This window comes from Bidens hawaiensis, unplaced genomic scaffold (genome assembly GCF_021521415.1).
Source record: "Bidens hawaiensis isolate Kalapana, Puna unplaced genomic scaffold, B.hawaiensis_p1.1 tig00032036_1, whole genome shotgun sequence".
NCBI classification, from domain to species: Eukaryota; Viridiplantae; Streptophyta; class Magnoliopsida; order Asterales; family Asteraceae; genus Bidens; species Bidens hawaiensis.
Window position 1 is genome coordinate 47,038 of NW_027495420.1, and position 22,338 is coordinate 69,375.

General features: G+C 38.4%; 1 pseudogene across 1 annotated transcript; it reads right to left on the reverse strand.

Moving 5' to 3' along the window:
• Positions 1–9,565: 9,565 nt before the first annotated feature.
• On the reverse strand, positions 9,566–16,664 carry LOC143582876 (putative multidrug resistance protein; annotated as a pseudogene). Its single transcript, XR_013144057.1, has 7 exons — positions 16,455–16,664; positions 16,290–16,344; positions 15,808–15,995; positions 14,041–14,498; positions 12,800–13,339; positions 10,622–12,570; positions 9,566–10,094 (listed from the first exon to the last, which is right to left on the reverse strand). The product of XR_013144057.1 is annotated as a putative multidrug resistance protein (transcript).
• Positions 16,665–22,338: the final 5,674 nt, after the last annotated feature.

The window sequence follows — 22,338 nt, forward strand, 5'->3', positions numbered from 1 at the left end:
CTCGCTTCAAGCTTCCTTTTGAACCGAACCATTTTTGTAGCTGTCTTGCCCCTTAGGCAGGCAATAACAATTACATGATTAATTACTAGTATTAAATATTTTATATCAATACCTGGAAATATATTTTTTGAATTTTTTTCAAACACGCAAAATAATAAAAAGATCGACCGTAAGGAATGTTGGATTAATTTCTATTCCGGGTCACAAGTCGGTGAACCGGGCCTAAGAGGTTTTAACAAGTCGGTTAAAGTCTAAGGGGTATTATGAAACATTCCATATGCTTGGTGGCCAAGTTCATCTTGTTGGCCAAGTTGACCTTGTTGCCCAAGTTCACCTTGGTGGCCAAGTTGAGTGGTGACCACATATTATGCTTGGTGACCAAGTTGGGTTACTAGTATAAATAGATGTACAAAGTTAGTGTTAGATACAGCACAACAACAACAACAACAAACACAACAATCACCACCATCACTACCAAAGTTATTGTAATCAGTTTTTTGAGTTATATTTTCTTGTTATAATATAAGTCGGTTATTTATAAGTTGTGCGTTAATTATCGTTTATCATTCTTGAATTGGTATCAGAGCTCTGTTCAAGAACGTGATAATTAGCGGCCAACAAATAAGGTGTCTCGATCAAACAAGTTGGTTTGATATCCTGGAGAAGTTGTTATCGTGGTTGATCGAACAAGTTGGTTTGATCTCCCAAAGAAGTTGTTGTCATTGTCGATAGCATAGTTCGTTCAATTGTTACTTTATTCAAACAAGTTGGGTTTGAGTAGCCATGGGTGACACGACTACACCGCCGCCGCCGCCAAAGGGGAAAGAGAACGGGCCATCCTCCGTTCAATGTCCAATATTAACTACAACGAACTATACCGTGTGGGCTATGAGGATGAAAGTAGTCCTAAGAGTTCACAAAGTTTGGGACACCATTAACTCGGCTGTCTCTGATGAAGACAAAAATGACATGGCTATGGCCTTGTTGTTTCAATCCATACCCGAAACCTTGATCATGCAAATTGGAGATCAAGAAACTGCTAAAGCAATGTGGGATTCGGTTAAAACCCGACACTTAGGTGCCGAACGGGTTAGAGAAGCACGTCTCCAAACCTTGTCAATGGAATTTGACAATATGAAGATGAACGAGTCAGATTCCATAAATAACTTTGCGGGCAAGTTATCGAGCATTGCCTCAAAATCAGCGGCTCTCGGCGAAGTTATAGATGAAGCAAGGTTGGTAAAGAAGTTTCTCAAAAGTCTCCCAAGATCGAAGTATATTCAAATCGTTGCTTCGCTTAAGCAAATGTTGGATCTCAATAAAACGGGATTTGAAGATGTTGTAGCCCGACTCCGAGCCTATGAGGAGCGAATTCGAGAAGAAGAAATTCAAGGGGGTGACCAAGGTAAACTTTTATTCGGTAAATATGATTCATCAAGTCATAGAAGTTTTGAATCTAATGGGGGACGAGTACGAGGAGGTCGAGGTCGCGGTCGAGGCCGTTTCAATGGCCAATACCGAACCCCTAGTACCGAACAAGGGTCATCAATCGGGGAAAAGTAAGGGTGAAGAAAGATCGGTCAAAGATTTTATGTTACCGATGTGAACAGTTTGGTCACTTTGCATCCGGTTGCCCGGACCGAGTTCAAAAGGGTCAAGAAGCAAACAAAACTGAAGCCCGTGAAAGTTTTGATGATGCGGCGTATATGCATCAAGTTGTGTTCTTAAATGAACAAAACCTAATACCAAAGAAATACGAGACCGAGCGGGTCGAAGATGATGTATGGTATTTGGATAATGGGGCAAGTAATCATATGACGGGAAACCGGTCATATTTTTTAGAGTTAAACGAGAACATAACCGGGAGGGTTAAGTTCGGATATGGGTCATTTGTTCAAATCAAGGGAAAAGGCTCAATTCTTTTCCAAGGAAAATCGGGTGACCAAGACTTGCTAACTGAGATTTATTATATTCCGGAGTTAAAAAATAATATAATAAGTCTCGGTCAAGCAACGGAGGCCGGATGTGACATTCACGATCTTCTGACCATGTATGATGAGAATGGGAGGTTACTCGTGAAAGTCAAGAGATCCGAAAACCGACTCTACAAAATACGAATGAAAATTGGAGCTCCCGTGTGTTTGCAATCGAAGATTGAAGATGATGCATGGCGTTGGCACACAAGACTTGGGCACATCAATTTCGAGTTAATGAAATCGATGGCTAAGAAGGATCTTGTACGAGGTATACCACATGTTGAACACGAAAATCAGTTGTGTGAATCGTGTTTGGTGGGTAAACAAACGAGGCGTTTGTTTCCGGCTACATCCTCGTTTAGAGCATCCCAACCTTTGGAGTTAGTTCATGGTGATTTGTGTGGTCCAATAACCCCATCCACTATCTCGGGTAATAGGTATGTCTTTGTTATTATAGACGATTACTCACGATATATATGGACGTTTTTATTGAAAGAAAAAGGTGAAGCGTTTGAAAGTTTTAAGAGGTTTAAAGCCCTAATCGAGACGGAGGCAGGTTTACCAATGAAAACTCTTCGAACCGATAGGGGAGGAGAATTCACTTCACGTGATTTCAATCGGTTCTACGATGAAAGTGGAATTATTCGGCATTTAACCGACCCGTACACGCCGCAACAAAATGGCGTGGTAGAAAGGCGAAACAAAACTTTGATGGGGATGGTACGGAGTATTCTAAAGGAAATGCACGTACCGAATTATATGTGGGGAGAAGTGATTCGACATTCAACCTTTTTAATCAATCGGGTCCCAACCCGAGCCTTGGTTAATCAAACTCCATATGAACGGTTCAAGAAAAAGAAACCGATTATTAAACACGTTCAAGTATTTGGGTGCATGGCGTATGCTAAAGTTGATAGTGTACATCTAAAGAAACTTGATGATAGGTCAATACAGCTCGTTTATCTCGGGTCGGAGACGGGTTCAAAAGCATACCGTCTCTTCGATCCGAACACCCGGAAAATTGTTGTTAGTCGAGACGTTGTGTTTGACGAAAACAAAGGGTGGAATTGGGTAAAGAAAGTCGAGAAAAATGACTACGAGCTGGGTATGTTTTCTATTGTTTGGGGGGTGCGGTTGACAATGGAACTGGTCAAATCGAACCCACTATTGAAGAAATGTCTAGAAGCAACCCGGGTAGCCCAAGCTCTAAACCTACACCATCAGTTCAACCCGAGTCCAACGACTCAGCCGAACCAAGTCATATCGGGCCTAATTCCTCAACCCGCTCTCAAGTTCAGTCGACGAGTAATGGGTCACAGGTCCATTCGGGTGAAAATGAGGCCCAAACAGGTCTAAGACGTTCAACCCGAGTCTCGGTTTTACCAAGAAGATTACAAGAAGATTATGTGTTACATATTGACTCTGACTATGAGCAATTGCTTCTTACAGCAAGTGGTGAACCGAGTAGCTATTTTGAGGCTAAGTCGAACCAAGAATGGGTTCGTGCTATGAATACCGAGATCGATTCAATAAACAAGAATGAAACATGGACGTTAGTCGAACTTCCAAAGGGTGAAAAATGTATCGGGTTGAAGTGGGTGTTCAAAATCAAACGAAATGCGGATGGAACGATAAATAAGTACAAAGCTCGGTTGGTTGCAAAGGGTTACGTGCAACAACCCGTGATTTACTTTGATGATGTTTTCGCTCTGGTAGCCCGAATCGAGACCGTTCGGCTACTAATCGCATTGGCTGCATCTAACCGGTGGGAAATCCACCATCTTGATGTAAAACGGAATTTTTACATGGTGAATTGAAAGAAGTTGTGTTCATTTCACAACCCGAAGGATACGAGAAAAAAGGCGAGGAGGCAAAAGTTTACAAGTTGTCAAAGGCCTTGTACGGGTTAAGGCAAGCTCCCCGAGCTTGGAACACAAGCTCGATAACATCCTACGAGACATGAAGTTTCCAAAATGTTCCAAGGAACAATCAGTTTACCGAAAGACGGATGGGAAACATTTTTTGATCGTAGCCGTGTATGTGGATAATTTATTTGTGATAGGTACAAGCTCGAGTATAATTTCCAATTTCAAAAAGGGTATGGCGACCAAGTTTGAGATGTCGGATCTCGAGAAGTTAACCTACTATCTCGGAATCGAAGTATTCCAACGAGAGGATGGGATAGTAATTACACAAGAAGGATACGCCAAAAGGATTCTAAAGGAGACTGGTATGCAAAACTGTAATCCGTCTCAAGTCCCGATGGATCATGGTGTGAAATACTCAAAAGCCGAGAATGAAGTCGAACTCGATGCAACCGAGTATCGAAAGGTAGTGGGTTGCTTACGGTATTTATTACACACTCGTCTGGATATGGCGTACTCTGTGGGTATTGTTAGTCGATATATGCAAAGCCCACGAGAATCTCATAGTATGGCAATACGACACCTATTGAGATACTTGAAGAACACGACGAGTTATGGGATCAAGTACGGGAAGAATGAGTCCAAACGACTTGTCGGGTATAGTGATAGTAGTCACAACATAGATGAGGATGATGGTAGAAGTACCACGGGGCACGTGTTTTATTACGGGCAATTTCCAATTACATGGTGCTCACAAAAGCAAGCGACAGTTGCACTCTCATCGTGTGAAGCCGAGTACATGGCGGTTTTAGTAGCTGCATGTCAAGCTGTATGGCTCCGAGAGTTGTTGAGCGAGCTGACTGGAGAAGCATTACAGAAAGTTATGTTGAAAGTTGATAACACGTCTGCAATAGCCCTTGTGAAAAATCCGGTTTTTCACAACCGAACAAAGCATATAAAGTCTCGCTTTCATTTTATCCGAGATTGCTACAACGACGGCGAGGTCGATGTTGAGCACATTAACGGGAAAGAGCAACGAGCCGATATCTTCACTAAAGCACTCGCAAGAATCAAGTTCACGGAGATGTGCGAGTTACTTGGAGTTGAAGACCTTACTAATCCGAATCAGAAATTAGGGGGGTGAATGTTGGATTAATTTCTATTCCGGGTCACAAGTCGGTGAACCGAGCCTAAGAGGTTTTAACAAGTCGGTTAAAGTCTAAGGAGTATTATGAAACATTCCATATGCTTGGTGGCCAAGTTCACCTTGTTGGCCAAGTTGACCTTGTTGCCCAAGTTCACCTTGGTGGCCAAGTTGAGTGGTGACCACATATTATGCTTGGTGACCAAGTTGGGTTACTAGTATAAATAGAAGTACAAAGTTAGTGTTAGATACAACATAACAACAACAACAACAAACACAACAATCACCACCATCACTATCAAAGTTATTGTAATCAGTTTTTTGAGTTATATTTTCTGGTTATAATATAAGTCGTTTATTTATAAGTTGTGCGTTAATTATCGTTTATCATTCTTGAAGGAATAACAGTTTTGTGAACCAACTAGCTTGTTGACTTCTTGTGATTCAGGAGCGACGACTCACATCATATCTAAATCTCATGTAGCTATGGCCTATGGTTAATGATCCAACTCTATATCTCAGTTTAGAAAAAAAGTCATCGGGCGATGTATGATGCTTGGCATTTCCTACATCGTGCTTTCACACTCTCATAGTCTCGTCACACACACTTAATGATAGAAGCCGATTCGAGATGGTTAATCTCCCAAGATAGTGACCCTTTGAGCGGGTTAGACTCCAATGAACATAGACGAGAGAGAACACGACATTGCTGCCAATTTTCTATATTTTCGTTCCTCCCAAACATTAAACAAACTTTGCCTATTTATAGGCTATAAACAAGTAACCGAATAAAAACTACATGCCCACTTTTCTACCCACTATTCTAATAACTAATATGCATAAATATGAATTAAAGGTTAGATAACTAAAGCCCACGTTGAAGATCTTTGATATATATTGTTGCATTGCATGGCATCATGGCATCGTGGGTACGTATCAATACTCCCGCCCTAAAAAACGTCCTTGTTCTCAAGGACGGTATGCTCGGTCCATGGTGGTCGCCACTCACGTCTTCCATTAGCATTCGTTTCAGTCGCAATGTCGCACAACAATGGTTGCCATAGTGGTCTCCACTCGCGTCTTCCGGTTGCGGCTATTAACGGGGTCATTGGTTTCTCCACGGATTTCACATATTGAAACCAAGTATAAACCGTTGATGAAGTTGTTTTTGGCACCGCTACACGTGGGGTTGTTGGTGTCCATTTTGGAGTCAGCTTTAGTACGGTCACAATGGCTGATTGCATGGGTTTATGCAAGGTTTGTGAGACCGGTGCTAATGTGAACAAAGTGGCTACGGCTGATTCCGGTAGCGGGGCAGTCTTTGGATGACTAGAGCACAACGCCGATGTTGGTGCACACAAATCCTCTGACGGTTTTGGGTTTAATGATGGTTTTGGGGTGGTTTGTAGTTCATGTGTTGAAGGCGGCGGTGCTTGTTGTGGTGGTGTAAACGGTTCAAGTGATGGTTTCGGTTTAGCAAGTGTAGCGAGGAGTGATTTGGCGAACGATAATAAGAGGTTGGTTAGCTCAAACTGAGCGGCTTGGGCTTCGGCAAAGGAAGTGATGAAGACATATAATTTGGATAAGTACTCCTTCATCGCAACCGCTTGTTCAGAGAGGGCATCGGCAAAGGTGGTGATTGTGGCTATGGAATCTTTAAGTGGAGTACGGTGAGGCGTTGAAGTAGGCGGATGAATTGGGTCTCTCAATGAAAGCACCATTGATAGAAGCCTATTCGAGATGGCTTATCTCCCAAGATAGTAACCCTTTGAGCGGGTTAGACTCCAAAGAACATAGACGAGAGAGAACACGACATTGCTGCCAATTTTCTATATTTTCATTCCTCCCAAACATTAAACAAACTTTGCCTATTTATAGGCTATAAACAAATAACTGAATTAAAACTACATGCCCACTTTTCTACCCACTACTCTAATAACTAATATGCATAAATATGAATTAAAGGTTAGATAACTAAAGCCCACGTTGAAGATCTTTGATATATATTGTTGCATTGCATGGCATCATGGCATCGTGGGTACGTATCACTTAACTACAGGGGTGACAAATAAACCCGATAACAAACCCGAACCTGAATATTTTGGGACAGGTAATAGGATGTGTGTATATATTTTCACGGGTATGAGAAGATAAACTTGGTATTTGGTAACGTTGTATATACTGATTGTATTATAATTGTGATTACAATGAGATTACATATAGGGTATATATATATATATAGACTAGGATTACAAAGATTAGGGCCGGCTAGACATTTATTAGTTAATACTCCCCCTCAAGCTAAGGCCAGGACCGGACTTTCAGCTTGGACTTCAAGAAGAGGAAACGATCAGAAGACAAGGGTTTTGTGAAGACATCAGCAATTTGATCATGTGTAGAAATGAACTGAACAAATAACTTCTTGTTTGCAACTTTCTCAAGAACAAAGTGAAAGTCTACTTCTACATGTTTTGTTCTGGCATGGAAGACTGGATTGGCAGAAAGATATGTAGCTCCCAAATTATCACACCATAAAATCAGAGGTATCTTCATAGAAACACGAAGTTCAGCCAACAATGTTTCAAGCCAAATTAATTAAGCTACTGTATTGGCTAAGGCCTTGTATTCTGCTTCAGTGGACGACCGAGAGACGGTCTTTTGCTTCCTAGCTGACCAAGAGACAAGGTTTGATCCCAAATAGATGGCATATCCCCCCGTGGATCGACGGTCATCTGGACAACCAGCCCAGCCCGAATCAGAAAAGGCAGTTAACTTGTGGGCATCAGTATAAGCATGCAAAATAGATGAAGAAGTGCTAGAGATTAAAAGGCCATGATCAACGTTCCATGTAAATACCATAGAATACGTTTAACAGCAGACCAGTGACAGTTGGAGAGTGCATGAACTAGCAGACTTTGTTGACTGTGAGGTGATTTCAGGCCGAGAGAGAGAGAGAGTAACATACTGTAATGCTCCAACCATTTGCCTGTATTTAACTGGATCGGCAAACATGGGACTGTCACCAAGAGAAAGTGAGATATTAGTTGAGCACGGTGAGGAAATCGGTTTAGAATGCGATAAGTTCGCCTGAGCAAGTAATTCAGTAATATATTTCTTCTGAGAGAGAAGAATATCAGACCCAGTGCGTACGACTTCAATCCCCAAGAAATAAGATAAGGATCCCATGTCTTGTATGGCAAAAAAATTGGCTGAGACCCCTGACAACATGATCAATTTCACTGCTGTTGTTACCTGTCAAAACAATGTCATCCACATTGACAAGCATATACAAAAGTGTCTCATTGTGTGAGTATATAAAAAGGGAGGGATCCGTTTTAGAACCCCGGAAGCCAAGAGCTGTCAAGGCTGCTGAGAGTCTTTCAAACCATGCTCGAGGTGCTTATTTAAGCCCATAAAGGGACTTATGTAAGAGGCACACATGATTTGGCTTTTGAGGATCAACAAACCCCTGTGGCTGTTTCATATAAACTGTCTCCTTCAAGTCACCATGTAAGAAAGCATTCTGAACATCTAATTGACGTAAGGGCCAATGACGTGTAACTGCCAACGAAAGAACAACCCGTATAGTGGTAGATTTTACCACTGGACTGAAAGTATCAGTATAGTCGATACCCGTATGCTGATTAAAGCATTTAGCAACCAAACGCGCCTTGTGACGCTTAACAGCCCCATGTTGATCCCTTTTAATCTTATACACCCATTTGCAGTCAACTATATTTGCATTAGGAGCACGAGGAACCAAGGACCAAGTACCATTTCGAATAAGGGCACTATATTTATCTGTCATCGGGCGATGTATGATGCTTGGCATTTCCTACATCGTGCTTTCACACTCTCATAGTCTCGTCACACACGCTTAACTACAGGGATGACAAATAAACCTGACAACAAACCCGAACCTGAATATTTTGGGACAGGTAATGGGATGTGTGTATGTATATATTTTCACGGGTATAAGATAAAAATTGTATTAAGTGATATCTAAACTGATTACCATGTGAACAATTTCTATCTATTAATGATATACAACTTTTAGCCAGAAACACGTGGGTCATGGTGAGATGGAGAAACTAGATGGAGAAACTGTGATCTACACGTGTTATGGTATACAACTTTTATTGAAGGACGCACCACTATTGATGTATAATTTCAATGAAATTGTAAATATATAAATAATAAAACCATCTTCTAGTTAATCATTTCCATTATTTGCATATATTTAGTTTCATACACATCTACTTTTTTATTAGTAACTCAATTGTTTTGATAAACTTACACTTTTCTTTATACTTTTCTTAATAGCCTTCTTTTCATTATATATATTCATGCATGTATATGCATCACAAAAAGCTGTGTTTGAATAACTTGTTTATTGTTTGATAATAGCATTAACTATTATTAAATCATGATTTTTTTTCTTAAGATGCAACGTTGGTTCAAATGTCACAATTAAAGTTCACAAAAATATACCACCAACCATAAAAGTTTTTTTTATAAAATTTTCCTTACAAAGTCCCTTCCCCGATAAAAAAAATAAAATCGATGAATGTGACCATGTTGTTAGTTACGATCATTATATTACATGAAAGATCCAATATTTTAATTTTGGTAATTATTCATAAAAAAAATATATAAAGTTGATATATCTCAAATACAATCCATTCTACTCTAATTTACAAAACGATGATACAAACTCACTTAACCACCGTGTTCAATCACCGGTAAGGCGAGTTAGCACCTTGCATTTTCATAAGACTAGAGTACACTCCACCGCGAACTGAGAGCAGATCCGAATGAGAGCCTTGTTCCTCCACCTTACCGTCTTGAATCACTGCAATAGAGTCTGAGTTTTGTATGGTGGAAAGACGATGAGCCACCATAATACATGTCCTCCCATTCATCATCTTTTCCAATGCTTCTTGAACCAGACTCTCTGAGACCGTATCAAGAGCACTTGTTGCCTCGTCCAGCAGTAGAATACTAGGGTCTTTGAGCATTGCACGAGCCAATGCTATTCTTTGTTTTTGACCGCCTGATAGTTGCACTCCCCTTTCTCCGCAGTATGTCTCGTAACCATCTTTCATTCCACTGTCAGAAGTTGTATGACACGGTTAATAAATATGCGCAAAGTTATCATAGTCCCTTAAGATAAAGGTACACCTAAAGCACAAAATTTTAATTATTTTGTACACACCTTCACTAAAGTTTGAAATGTGTTCGATTTGGTCACTTTTTTAAAAAACAAGTTACGAACCAAAAAAGCCACAAATTATTATTTTTTTATTATTAAAAGGTATCATAATCCCCTATAGTTATTTGGGGTATTTTGTGAGTCTTATAATTTTAATAAAATGAAAAATAATAATAAAAAGGTATTCACGGGACTATATATGGGTGGGCGAGTTAACCTATCTGATTAAACATTCAACTAAAAGGATTGAATTAACAAGTCATCTGAACACGACATGTTAAAATAAACAGTTAACTATCCGATTAGATATGTGAACCTACAATACGATTACTGGTTCTTTACCTTTGAGGATATATAGCATCTCATATAGTAAGTTGTAATAATTTTTTATATTTGACGAACCAGGTATGATGAAGTTTAGTACCTTATGAATTCATGAGCATTGGCTTTCATTGCGGCCTTCCTGATCTCAGATTCTGTAGCACTTGGTTTCCCATATGCAATATTTTCATAAATGGTTCCAGCAAAGAGGGTTGGTTCTTGACTCACTAACGCGATATGCGACCTCAAACTTCGTAAGTTGTAGTCTTTAATATCTCGCTCATCAATAAAGACTGCACCTTTTAAGGGGTCGTAAAACCTTTCAATCAGCCCTATGATATTAGACTTACCCGATCCACTCGGGCCAACAAGTGCCATTGAAGTCCCTTGTCTTATTTTGAGGTTTAGTCCTTTAAACACCATTTGATCCGGTCTATATGGATATGCGAAGACCACATTTTTCAACTCTACACGGCCACGGATGCTGCCTTTGATAAGATCACGGCCCCACGAAGTATCCGGATCGATTTCACTTCTCTTGTCAAGAATCGCAAAAACTGAACCAACGGCGTTGCTTCCTCTTGAAATATCTTTGGTCATGCTCCCAGCATCGGCTATTGTGTATGCTGTGAACAATAATAATAGAAATGCTTGAAATAGCCTCTCTGGACCTATATCACCTTGGGTCAATAACCTACCACCATACCAATATGCCAACGCCATAGATGCCGCTGCTAGAAACTGGGAACTAAATAGACCGATACCCGAGAAATAAGATTGTCTGATGCTTTCCTTCCTAGGACCTTCTAAGGTATCCTTGAACAATCCAACTATTCGTTTTTGAGACGAGAAGGCGGTTATTGTTCTATGGTTTATAACAGCTTCACTCGCTAACTGACTACCTTCCTTTTGTGCCTTTTGAGATTTTTCAGATAAACTTTTCATTAGAACACTTCTAGCATAGAAACTGCCAATGAGAAGAGGTTGCGCAGCCATCAACACTAACGCTAGCTTCCATGAGAGTATTAGTCCTAGCGTGTAAGCGAAAAATGCCCCGAAAAATGCTTGAGTTAGTAAAGATAAACGGTCTCCAACGAGTGAACGAACCATGTTAGCTTCGGTTGACAGACGCGTGCAGATGGCTGCACTAGTGTTCTCGTCTTGATCAAACCACCCAATCTCAAATGTTAATAGTTTTTCAAGTAGCATTTCTCTTATTCTTCTGGTCAACTTTTCTCCCATTACTGCAAAGTAATAATGCTGGATGACACTAGTGAAGAAGTTGAAAACTCCAAGTGCCAAGAACACGAATGAGTAGATTCTTGCGTGGCTCACAATGGTGGATTTATCAGGCCTGAAGTAAACATTGATCATTCCACCTACACAATACGCATTGATGGGTTGGACTGCACCTGAACCTACCGCCCCTATGCACCCAAACAAGGCTTTTTTCCATTCGGGTGCATTCATTTCCAGTAGCCTGAACTGTGAAGGGGCCGGGTAAGATCGTTTGTTTGAATAATAATCTTCGTCTTCACTGTCATATGAGGGGTCCTAGTGGACAGAATAAGGTGCACTTAAAGAGAATGCTGGACTGAATGGGTTTAGAGAAGGGGTGCCTGGTGCACTTGATCTGGTACTTGCTGGACTCGGTAAAACCATGTGCCTATGATGACCCTGATGGCTAGGGTGAGGGCTAGACCTCTCAATGACTTGGTTATCTGGAGCGGATTGCTGTAACTGCACCATTTTGAAGTACTCCTTGTTCATTTGCATTAGCTGATCATGCGAACCAGATTCGATAACTTTCCCTGACTGAAGGACGTAAATCAGATTAGCCTTCCTGATTGTGGAAAGGCGATGCGCGATTATTATAGTAGTCCTCCCAACTGATGCTTGATCTATGGCCTCTTGCACAATTCTTTCGGATTGTGTGTCAAGTGCACTTGTAGCTTCATCAAGTAGCAAGATTTTGGGGTCTCTTATTAGAGCACGTGCGATTGCAATCCGCTGCTTTTGCCCGCCCGATAGTTGAAATCCAAATTGTCCAACCTGTAAAGACAAATAATGCAAAATGATATTAATGTGTAGAAAAAGATGATATTAATGAGCAGATGATCCTAGAGTTGGTATCTAGTTTTATTTCAATTTTTTTTAGATTCCTCTTTGTTTATTTTCTTGCTTCCGCTCTAGATCAGATATCATTGCGGTTTGAATCACAAGTATAAGATCATCGTTTGTCAAATGCGATGCCATACAGTTCTTGCAAATATTGACTTACATTGGTTTCATATCCGTCTGGCAACTTAACGATGAAATCATGTGCATTTGCACCCTTAGCTGCAGCTACAACGTCATCCATGGATGCTTCTTCTTTCCCAAACAAAATATTCTCTTTGATAGATGTTGCAAATAGAATTGGCTCTTGATTAACCAAACCCATTTGAGATCTCAGCCATTTGAGATGAAGTTTCTTTATCTTGTATCCATCCAACACAATTTCACCCTCTTGTGGATCATAAAATCGTTGGATTAACGAAACAACGGTTGATTTTCCTGAACACTGCCTCCAACCAGACCGACAGTTTTACCAGCCGGTACTCGTAGATTCAAGCCTTGTAGAATTGTGGTATCTGGCCTTGATGGGTAGCTAAAATAGACCCCCTTGAACTCGATTTCGCCCCTTACATATGATAGTGCCTTGCCTTTCCTATCTTCAGAATCTATAGTTGGATTTCTGTTGATCATTTCATTGATTCTAGTAGCAGCCCCTTGTGATTCCGTTATGGCGGTAAGGTTTGGAAGTGCCGTCAAGATGTTCCTACAAGATTTGAAAAACATATGAGCCGGATCTACACGTGAATTAATATAGAAAACCGTGGTTAAACACCATTTACTTGCTTTTCTTCTACATCATACACCGTGTATGAGATTTGAAAAATTGAAACAATATTGGAGAATAATATTTCATGTGTACTGAATAACTGAAAAAACAAATATATTTATAAATATAACTAACTAATAATAGTGATAAAACATTAATGGTCATCCTAGTGATATAAAAACGAACGTTCTGTTGTAACATTTGCTCTGTTTTTGGCATCACCTTTCAAAGATTATTAGAGGATACATCAAGGAGAAAGTACTTTATATATGGAGATAATTGTAATGCTCGGTACTACGCATACGGGCGATTGGATGTACTATTATATGAGTTGTTTTCTTATAGTGATTGCCTTTGTGTGTTACCCTAGTGTTGTGTTTGGCTATGTTGCCTTGTTTATTCAAGTCAGAAGCTTCATTAAATGACTAGGTTATCTTGTTTCCTACTTTCCTTATGGTTTAATTAGCATTTCTTCTCCATGGACCATGTTTAGGAGAAGAGAATGTGCTTTGCTTGCACTCTCTATTTCTATGCCCTTAATAACTAACTAACAAACATAAAGATAAATGGTAAATCAAAGATTCACATGTATAATAGATTATAAACTCAGCTAACAAGAATGAAAGAAAACAACTTAAAATCCTCCCATGAGGACATTGAAACCCGCCACGAAAATATCTCCACCCTTTTCGCCGTGTTTAGTGACAAGAAGAGATCCAACCCAAGCCTGAAAAGCCCAACTAACATATATGGTTCCCATGCTTCCTAGCATGAGTCCTCTAGCCAAACCTTGTTTGATTCCTAATTCCATGGTTATTTGAAGGGCATTGCTGAACTTTTCAAGTGTTTGATTCTCTCCAACATAAGAATAAACAGTTCTTATGGAGGAAATTGCTTGTTCTGCAACACTACCAGCAGTGCCATATGACGCAACCATCTCCATTGCTACATCCATCATGTATTTACCAAGTCCAAGAGCCGGAACAAGAAACATGACGGAGAAGGGAAGAGCCGCTAATGTAAGCCGCCATGAGAGAACGAATGCGAACACGTGGCAAAAGAAGAAAGATGACAAGTAGGCTGTACAATTCGGTATCTATATTTACAAAACAATTGAATCCAATTAGACAAACAAATAATAATACATTTCTACATTCGTACTTCAAGAAGTATATATATGACCACTTTATGGTTCATAAAAATAGGTAAATTAAGTTAATAAATTTATATCACTCTTATGAATTAGAGTATAAAGATAGTTCAACCTTATAAGATTTTATCAATATCTATACTATATATAAAGCATGACTTAGGGACCTTTTAAATTTTAAGAGGTACCAAACTCATTGCTTTATATACAACACCTAATGCACCAAAATTTGAAAAACTAGGGGTAATTAAGTCTTTACTTACAAATCTTATGTAACTTTCGTTCTTTCAAAATATACTTACAATTTTGGTCACTCAACTTCACTACCTTTTTTGTAAAGTTTAATAATAGTTACACATATGCCCTCTAATTCAAAACCAACTACCCCACGACTTTTTAACGGGTATAACTTCTTCACACGTTAATATTTTTTCAAAAAAATACGTCATAAAAATGAGCATTTTATTCTCTTTAATTTGGGTATAATACTGTTATGGTTTTAAGTTTTAAAAATTTAGCATGTTACGCGCTTACCATTTAGAACCGGGTAACAAGTTGAGTCGGGCGAGTTCGGGTCAATTATAAAAGTACAATAGGGTCGGAATGAGTCGATACAAAAAAATGGTTATGGTTCGGGTTCGAGTAGAAATGGCCCAGATCAGAACGTTGTCGAGTCAGAACGGGTTTGGGGCCAAAATGAGTTCGGGTAATTTATTTCAAGTTACCGTATATTGGTTAAGCATGTTTTAATGTCGGCAACGTGCATTCCTGTCCGGTTACACGTGTTAAATCTTCGATTACACGCAACTGGCTTTGCACGAGTTACACGCCCAATTTTAGGCTATGTGCTCACTGTCATTAGGTGACGTATGAACCGACACAGACTATGCGTTAAATATTGAGTTGCGCGTGCACCCCGCTGCATTGTGCGGGCACCATGCTAGTATCATAATAAGTGCCCACTAGCAAGTGAGTAAATATGAGACATGGAATTTATATTATCCAAAGTACAATCTATTGTTTAATAATAATCTATATTAAACAAAAAGAACAACTCTGTTTTTCCCCTTGTGAACAATTTACTAATATTTTTTTTTATTGCCGATTAGTAAAACTTTTACACACTTAAAGTCTAAGCATACTATTTACAAAAATGTTTAAAATTGATCCCTTATGATTTGTTGCACATTGTCAAGATGCTTGTTTATCAGTGATCATTTCTATTATGAATGCATAATAGATTAGTAAACCCAACCTTTTCGCCCATGGTGATTTGAATTGTGTTGGAATCAGCTGAGATAGTCGAAATAACTTGGTATGTTGTGGATGATCCAGCTTCTTGAGTGTCAAAGAAACCGACGTCTTGTTTAAGGACGGATTTCAGGTACTCAAATCTCATTCTTGAAGTTTGTCTCTCTGCGGTCCTAGCCCAACATAGTCCTTCTGTAAACACAAACACAATCATCAGATATCCAAATAAAGCGTGATGTAACATAATCAAGGTGGAAAAATGGTAACTCTAAGCCTTTGTCACCATATAAAAATAATGACTACTCGGACTGTATTTGATATTATTGATCAAAATGCATATGATGATAATACAGAAAATCTAATTATAAATATATCTTTCAGCTAAGATAATGATATAATAATCATTAATAATATATTATCTAGTATTTGGTTGAGGGTTACATCTATCAAGAATCATTCAAGTATTATGGTAGTGAAGAAACTTACCAACAAAAGCAGATAATCCAACTAATATTGCAACATAGAGCAACCTTAGAGAATACTGAAACAAAAACAACAAACAAATGTATAGACTTAATAACAACATAAGTAAACAAATCAATACAATACAGTCAGAAATATGAAATGATCATGTTGTCATGAGTTAGTTACCTTATCAACAGTAGAACTCGTGACGCGAGTAGGACCCGGGGTTCCATAATCGTTGATGACATCGCTAAGAACATACATCATTAACGGGATCTGCAACCCGTCTCCGATGCTGCCTAACGTCCCAAAAAACATTAGAAACTTGTCGTAGCCTTCGGCATACCTGAAGAGACCATCTTTCTTATTATCTCCACCGGTTTCTTCCATTTTCGATGGATTCTGACTTCCAACCGAATGAGTTGTTTAACTTAAATGATCACCAGAATTTAAAAAGGATCGATGTTAAATAATCAAATATATATATATGTATGAGTTGCTAATAACAATGGTATCCCATTATGTCATGTTCAAAGTTTAAAGCCGGCATTGGCTGTTAATGGTGTAATCGGTGTGGTTGGATCTTAGTTGGTATCTCTAGTTCCTCGATTGTTACGTCTCTCTATTTAATCATTTCTCCTAATACAAATATGAGATTATATAATGTCATGACAAACAAAAAATTCAGGTATGAATATAGTTTTAAAATTTTTGATGGATAAGAGTTACATAGTCTAATTATCCAAAACATACACTCATGTTTACCCAAACCATACCTATAAACATTTTCCTTTTTTCAATTTAATTTTTATTTGTTTTATGTTTCAAAATATTCTACTAATCATTTTTTATTTTTCTTATTTTAATTTCTTTAGTTAATAACTTTGTATGAAAATTAATTAATAATAAGAAATGTAACAGTTCAAAAATAATAATAAGAAGAATATTTTAATTTTTTTTACAAAATCACATTTCTTCAAATTTGAAAGTGGTTAAATTTTTTTTAAAGATAATTGAATTTGTGTATTACAGGTAATACCTTTTGAGAATAGCAAATAGTAATTACATCAAAACTGAAGGCAAAATACGTCACTATCCCTTTTTTAAATTGGAAAATTGGATTTTAATAATCCAAACTTAATTCAGTTGGCTAATAATAATCTCAACTTTGAAAATAGCTGTCACTGGTCCCAACTTTCACACTATTTGTTTTTATTGGACCTCTGTTAAAAAAAACTTAACGACGTTGACTTTTTTCCAAATTTCAAACTGATATTTTAGGGCTTTTGATCGGAATGAGGATACGAGTCGATTTATATAAAACTTACCTCCAAATGGTGGTCCAAACGACCAAAAGTTGCTTCAATTCCGGTGTTTAAACTTTTAATTAACAAAAATCAAGTTGTTTGAAGAGTCGTTTCAAGTTAAGTTTTACATCAATCGATTCGTATTCTCATTCTGATCAAAAGCCCTAAAACACGAATTTAAAATTTGGAAAAAACTTAACGTTGTTAATTTTTTTTAACGGAGGTCCAATGAAAACAAATAATGTGAAAGTTGGGACCAGTGACGGCTATTTTCAAAGTTGGGATTATTATCGGCCAACTGCATTAAGTTGGGATTATTAAAATCCAATTTTCCTTTTAAATTACATACTATCGGTATACGTGATATTGTGGTTATACCTAACAATGATGCTAATTACCCTATACATAACCGGTCACGAGACTGAGATTACCAAAATCTATCAAAAATACGTTTTGTTGTCATCCGGTAGTCTTATTAGAGATGTGTTGGCAATTGTCCTTTATGTTTTGGAAAGTTGTGCTAAACTTCCAATCGAATCTTACCTTCTTATAAGTCGCTACAAACAAAGTTTGCCTTAATGAACATGAGTTTTTTATCCTAAAAAGATGTCTTTTTTAGAAGTATTACTGGGACATCCCCCCCCCCCCCCAAAAAAAAGGAAAAACAAACTCATATACGTCCCGTATAGGGTTATATGGGGGCCTATATGCCCTATATAGATAGGTAACGCCTCGTAAAGCCCTGTACGGAGGTGTATAGGGGAGTGTCCCTACTTCATAGTAAGACTTGTTTATCTCACACGTGGCTTCGGTTTTCTGTCTTACAACGTACCATACCCTTGATTAACATATACCTCTCTAACACAAGTTACACAAAATTGATATATAAAAAATCAAGCTATTAAGCACAAAACAATAAAAATATCTCTTTAATCTTAAAATTGGAATATTATGTAATGTCTTCTGCTCTTACATTATATATATATATATATATATATATATATATATATATATATATATATATATATATGTGTGTGAAAATCTCTTTCTTTTGTTTTTGTTTTTTAAGTTGACGAGTTCTTAAAATTTAAAACTGATAGCCTATGATTGAAAATAAGTGTGCGTATTATTTTCATTACTTTGGTTCAATCAGGGGTGAATCTACCCTTGTGGTATGGGGGCTGATCGTTTCCTATGAATAAAATTTTTAGTACTATTGTAGTGTAAAATTTTTGACCGGCCTATAATTATATAGCGATAATTAATTGAGAAAAAAATTTGAACCCTGTGAAAAATTTATTATGTTCGTCACTGGGTACAATAACTCGTGGAGTCACCCAAATTTTATATCTCATTAAGTTGAGCGCTTTTATGCACCGTGTGAATTTGTTTGGTACAACCGTACAATATGAATAACTCAGGTATCTCCATCATTAACTGTAAATAGTAAATTATAATAAACTATTACACCTATTGTATTAATAAAACTTTGTTACAACCAATTATTGCATACACGATATCCGGTCTATTGCGTGTGAATTTGTTTGCTATTCCTTAAGTAGTTTTGTATTCATATCTACATCATCATTCTCTTGACCAACTCTAGGACATGCAAACATGCCAAATGGCTTAAAACAAGCACATGATCTTGATTTCGATAACATAATTGCATGTTTGACTGATTCATGCTCAACTTATTCAAGATTATGATTGTTTTGGATAATATATGTCATCATGTTTCGTTATCTTAGGGACCATTCAAGTTTTTTAATACTGATCTTTAACTGTTTTCAATGATTGCGAAAACAGTGCTCAATGTATACGGAGATTAGGCGGTTTTAACCCATCTTCTGTTTCTGGATCGCTTGAGGTGCGATCACAAGACAAATCATGCAGAATGCGACAATATCACAAGCAAAAGACACTATTGTTTTTACTTCTCAAACAAACAACAAAAACTAAGAAAACCTGATTAAACCATATACATGAAAAAAAAAACCATCAATGAAAAAGAATTTAGTATGCTTTAATTAATAGTCTAATAGCATGTTAGGTATCGATCCGAGCAATCAACACAACGGAATAATATCACAATCACGAACGAAAAATGTAAACAGAAACACAAGATTTAGATATTTTGGTTAAGGCTAACTATGCCCACGACTGCAACTAATATTTATCTTTTATTACAGTATACAAGGAAGGAGTGTTAAATGAGCAACACTTGTGGGCTAAAGGGTGGTTCGGTTTGATCTTAAAGGGGTGGTTTGAAGAAGATCATAACTAAAGGAATTTAAAAGAAAACTAAGTCATACTTGGTGGCTAAGTTTCTTTAATGGATAAGTCTTTTTATTATGCATAATGGATAAGTCTTTTTAGTATGGATAAGTCTAGCTAGTAGATAAGTTTCTTTATTTCAATAAAAAAAGGATTGGTGTAAGTTTCAAAGTCTTAATAGCTAAGTTTCCTTACTCTTTGAGTTTTTGTTTGCCTATATAAGGCTTGCAAGCTTTAGTTGTAAAATATATCATGTGTGTCTTGTATTGAGTATAAGTTTGTCTTGTATCTCTTTTCTTGTTTTCACATAATAAGAAAACGCTCGTGTGTTTGAGCAAATATTGTTCGACCTTGTATTGGGTCTTGGATTTGTATAGTGTTTCACTTGTTCAAAACGTAGCAAGTGGTATCAGAGACAACCCATTAAACATGGCCGATTTTCAAGTTGTTGGAGGGGTGAAGAAATTGAACAATCAAAACTACAAGATGTGGTCAACCTGTATGAGTTTGTATCTACAAGGTCAGGATCTGTGGGAAGTTGTTCAAGGGTCAAACACCACCCAACCGAGAATCGGAACCAATGGGGCGATCAACAAGTGGAAAGTAAAGGTCGGAAAAGCTATGTTCGTGTTGAAAACAACGATCGAGGAAGAGCTTTTGGATCATGTCCGAGACCTAGCAACGCCAAAGGAAGCATGGGATGCTCTGGCGGCACTTTTCTCTAAGAAAAATGACGCGAAGCTTCAGCTTCTTGAAAACGAGCTTATGTTAATCACTCAAAAAGATCTCATGATTCCGCAACATTTTCACAAGGTTAAGACCTTATATCGTGAGACTAGGGAGCTTGATCAGGAAGCAAGAGTTGGAGATGCTAGAATGAAACGAATCTTAATACACGGTTTAAGAACCGAGTATCTAAGTTTCATAGCCGCAGTTCAAGGATGGCCGAAACAACCATCTTTGGTCGAATTTGAGAATCTTCTCGCAAGCCAAGAAGACTTGGCTAAACAGATCGATGACATCTCGTTTTCAAGACCGAAGATCAAGACCGAAGCCTTGTATACCGATCAGGGGAAGGGAAAATTTCGACCAAGCGGGAATCAAGGACGAAGTGGAACGATTGATACAAGAAGTCGGATAACTACAAATCCGGACAAAAGTCAAATAAGCGAGAACCGATGAACGACAAGAAGTCGGGAAAATCCGGTAAGCCATTTACATATAAGTGTTATAATTGTGGCAAACGTGGACACATGTCCAAAGATTGCCCGGGGAAGTTGGTTGATGAAGGGAATGCGGCCACAGTTCGAGAGGAAGTGGCTTGGGAGGCCGAAGCCTATTTTACTACCGAAGAACATGTGATGGTCTTAACCGCAAACACCGAAACCAAAGACAATTCTTTGGATGATTGGATTGTTGATTCTAGGTGTTCGAACCACATGACCGGAGAAAAGGCAAAGCTAAGAAACCCGGTTAAATATTAAGGTAATCGGGTGATTGTAATAGCCGACAACTCGAGACACAAAATTGCACACATTGGTGACATATGATTCACACCGCATAAACAAGGGGAGTTTTGGCCACAGTTCGAGAGGAAGTGGCTTGGGAGGTCGAAGCCTATTTTACTGCCGAAGAACATGTGATGGTCTTAACCGCAAACACCGAAACCAAAGACAATTCTTTGGATGATTGGATTGTTGATTCCAGGTGTTCGAACCACATGACCGGAGAAAAGGCGAAGCTAAGAAACCCGGTTAAATATTAAGGTAATCGGGTGATTGTAATAGCCGACAACTCGAGACACAAAATTGCACACGTTGGTGACATACGATTCACACCGCATAAACAAGGGGAGTTTCGGCCACAGTTCGAGAGGAAGTGGCTTGGAAGGCCGAAGCCTATTTCACTGCCAAAGAACATGTGATGGTCTTAACCGCAAACACCGAAACCAAAGACAATTCTTTGGATGATTGGATTGTTGATTCCAGGTGTTCGAACCACATGACCGGAGAAAAGGCGAAGCTAAGAAACCCGGTCAAATATTAAGGTAATCGGGTGATTGTAATAGCCGACAACTCGAGACACAAAATTGCACACGTTGGTGACATACGATTTACACCGCATAAACAAGGGGAGTTTGTATTAAATGATGTATACTATGTTCCGGGTGTGTAAAAGAATCTACTATCGGACCCTCAGATTACGTCTACGGGTCGGTACGTTCTATTTGGTCCAAATGATGTCAAGGTGTTTGATAAGTTCGAAACCTCGTCCAAAGCCATAATGCAAGGAAAGAAAAACGAGAAGGTGTACGTTCTTTCCGCAGGAACGTCTTATGTGAAGAAAACTAAGACGGTCTAAAGCATCGACCTTTGGCACCAACGTCTCGGTCACATTGGGTACGATAGGCTTGTCTTAATGATCGAAAAGTCTCTTGTAGACGGAATACCGAAGACGGATGTTCGGGCAGGCATGGTATGCGCCAG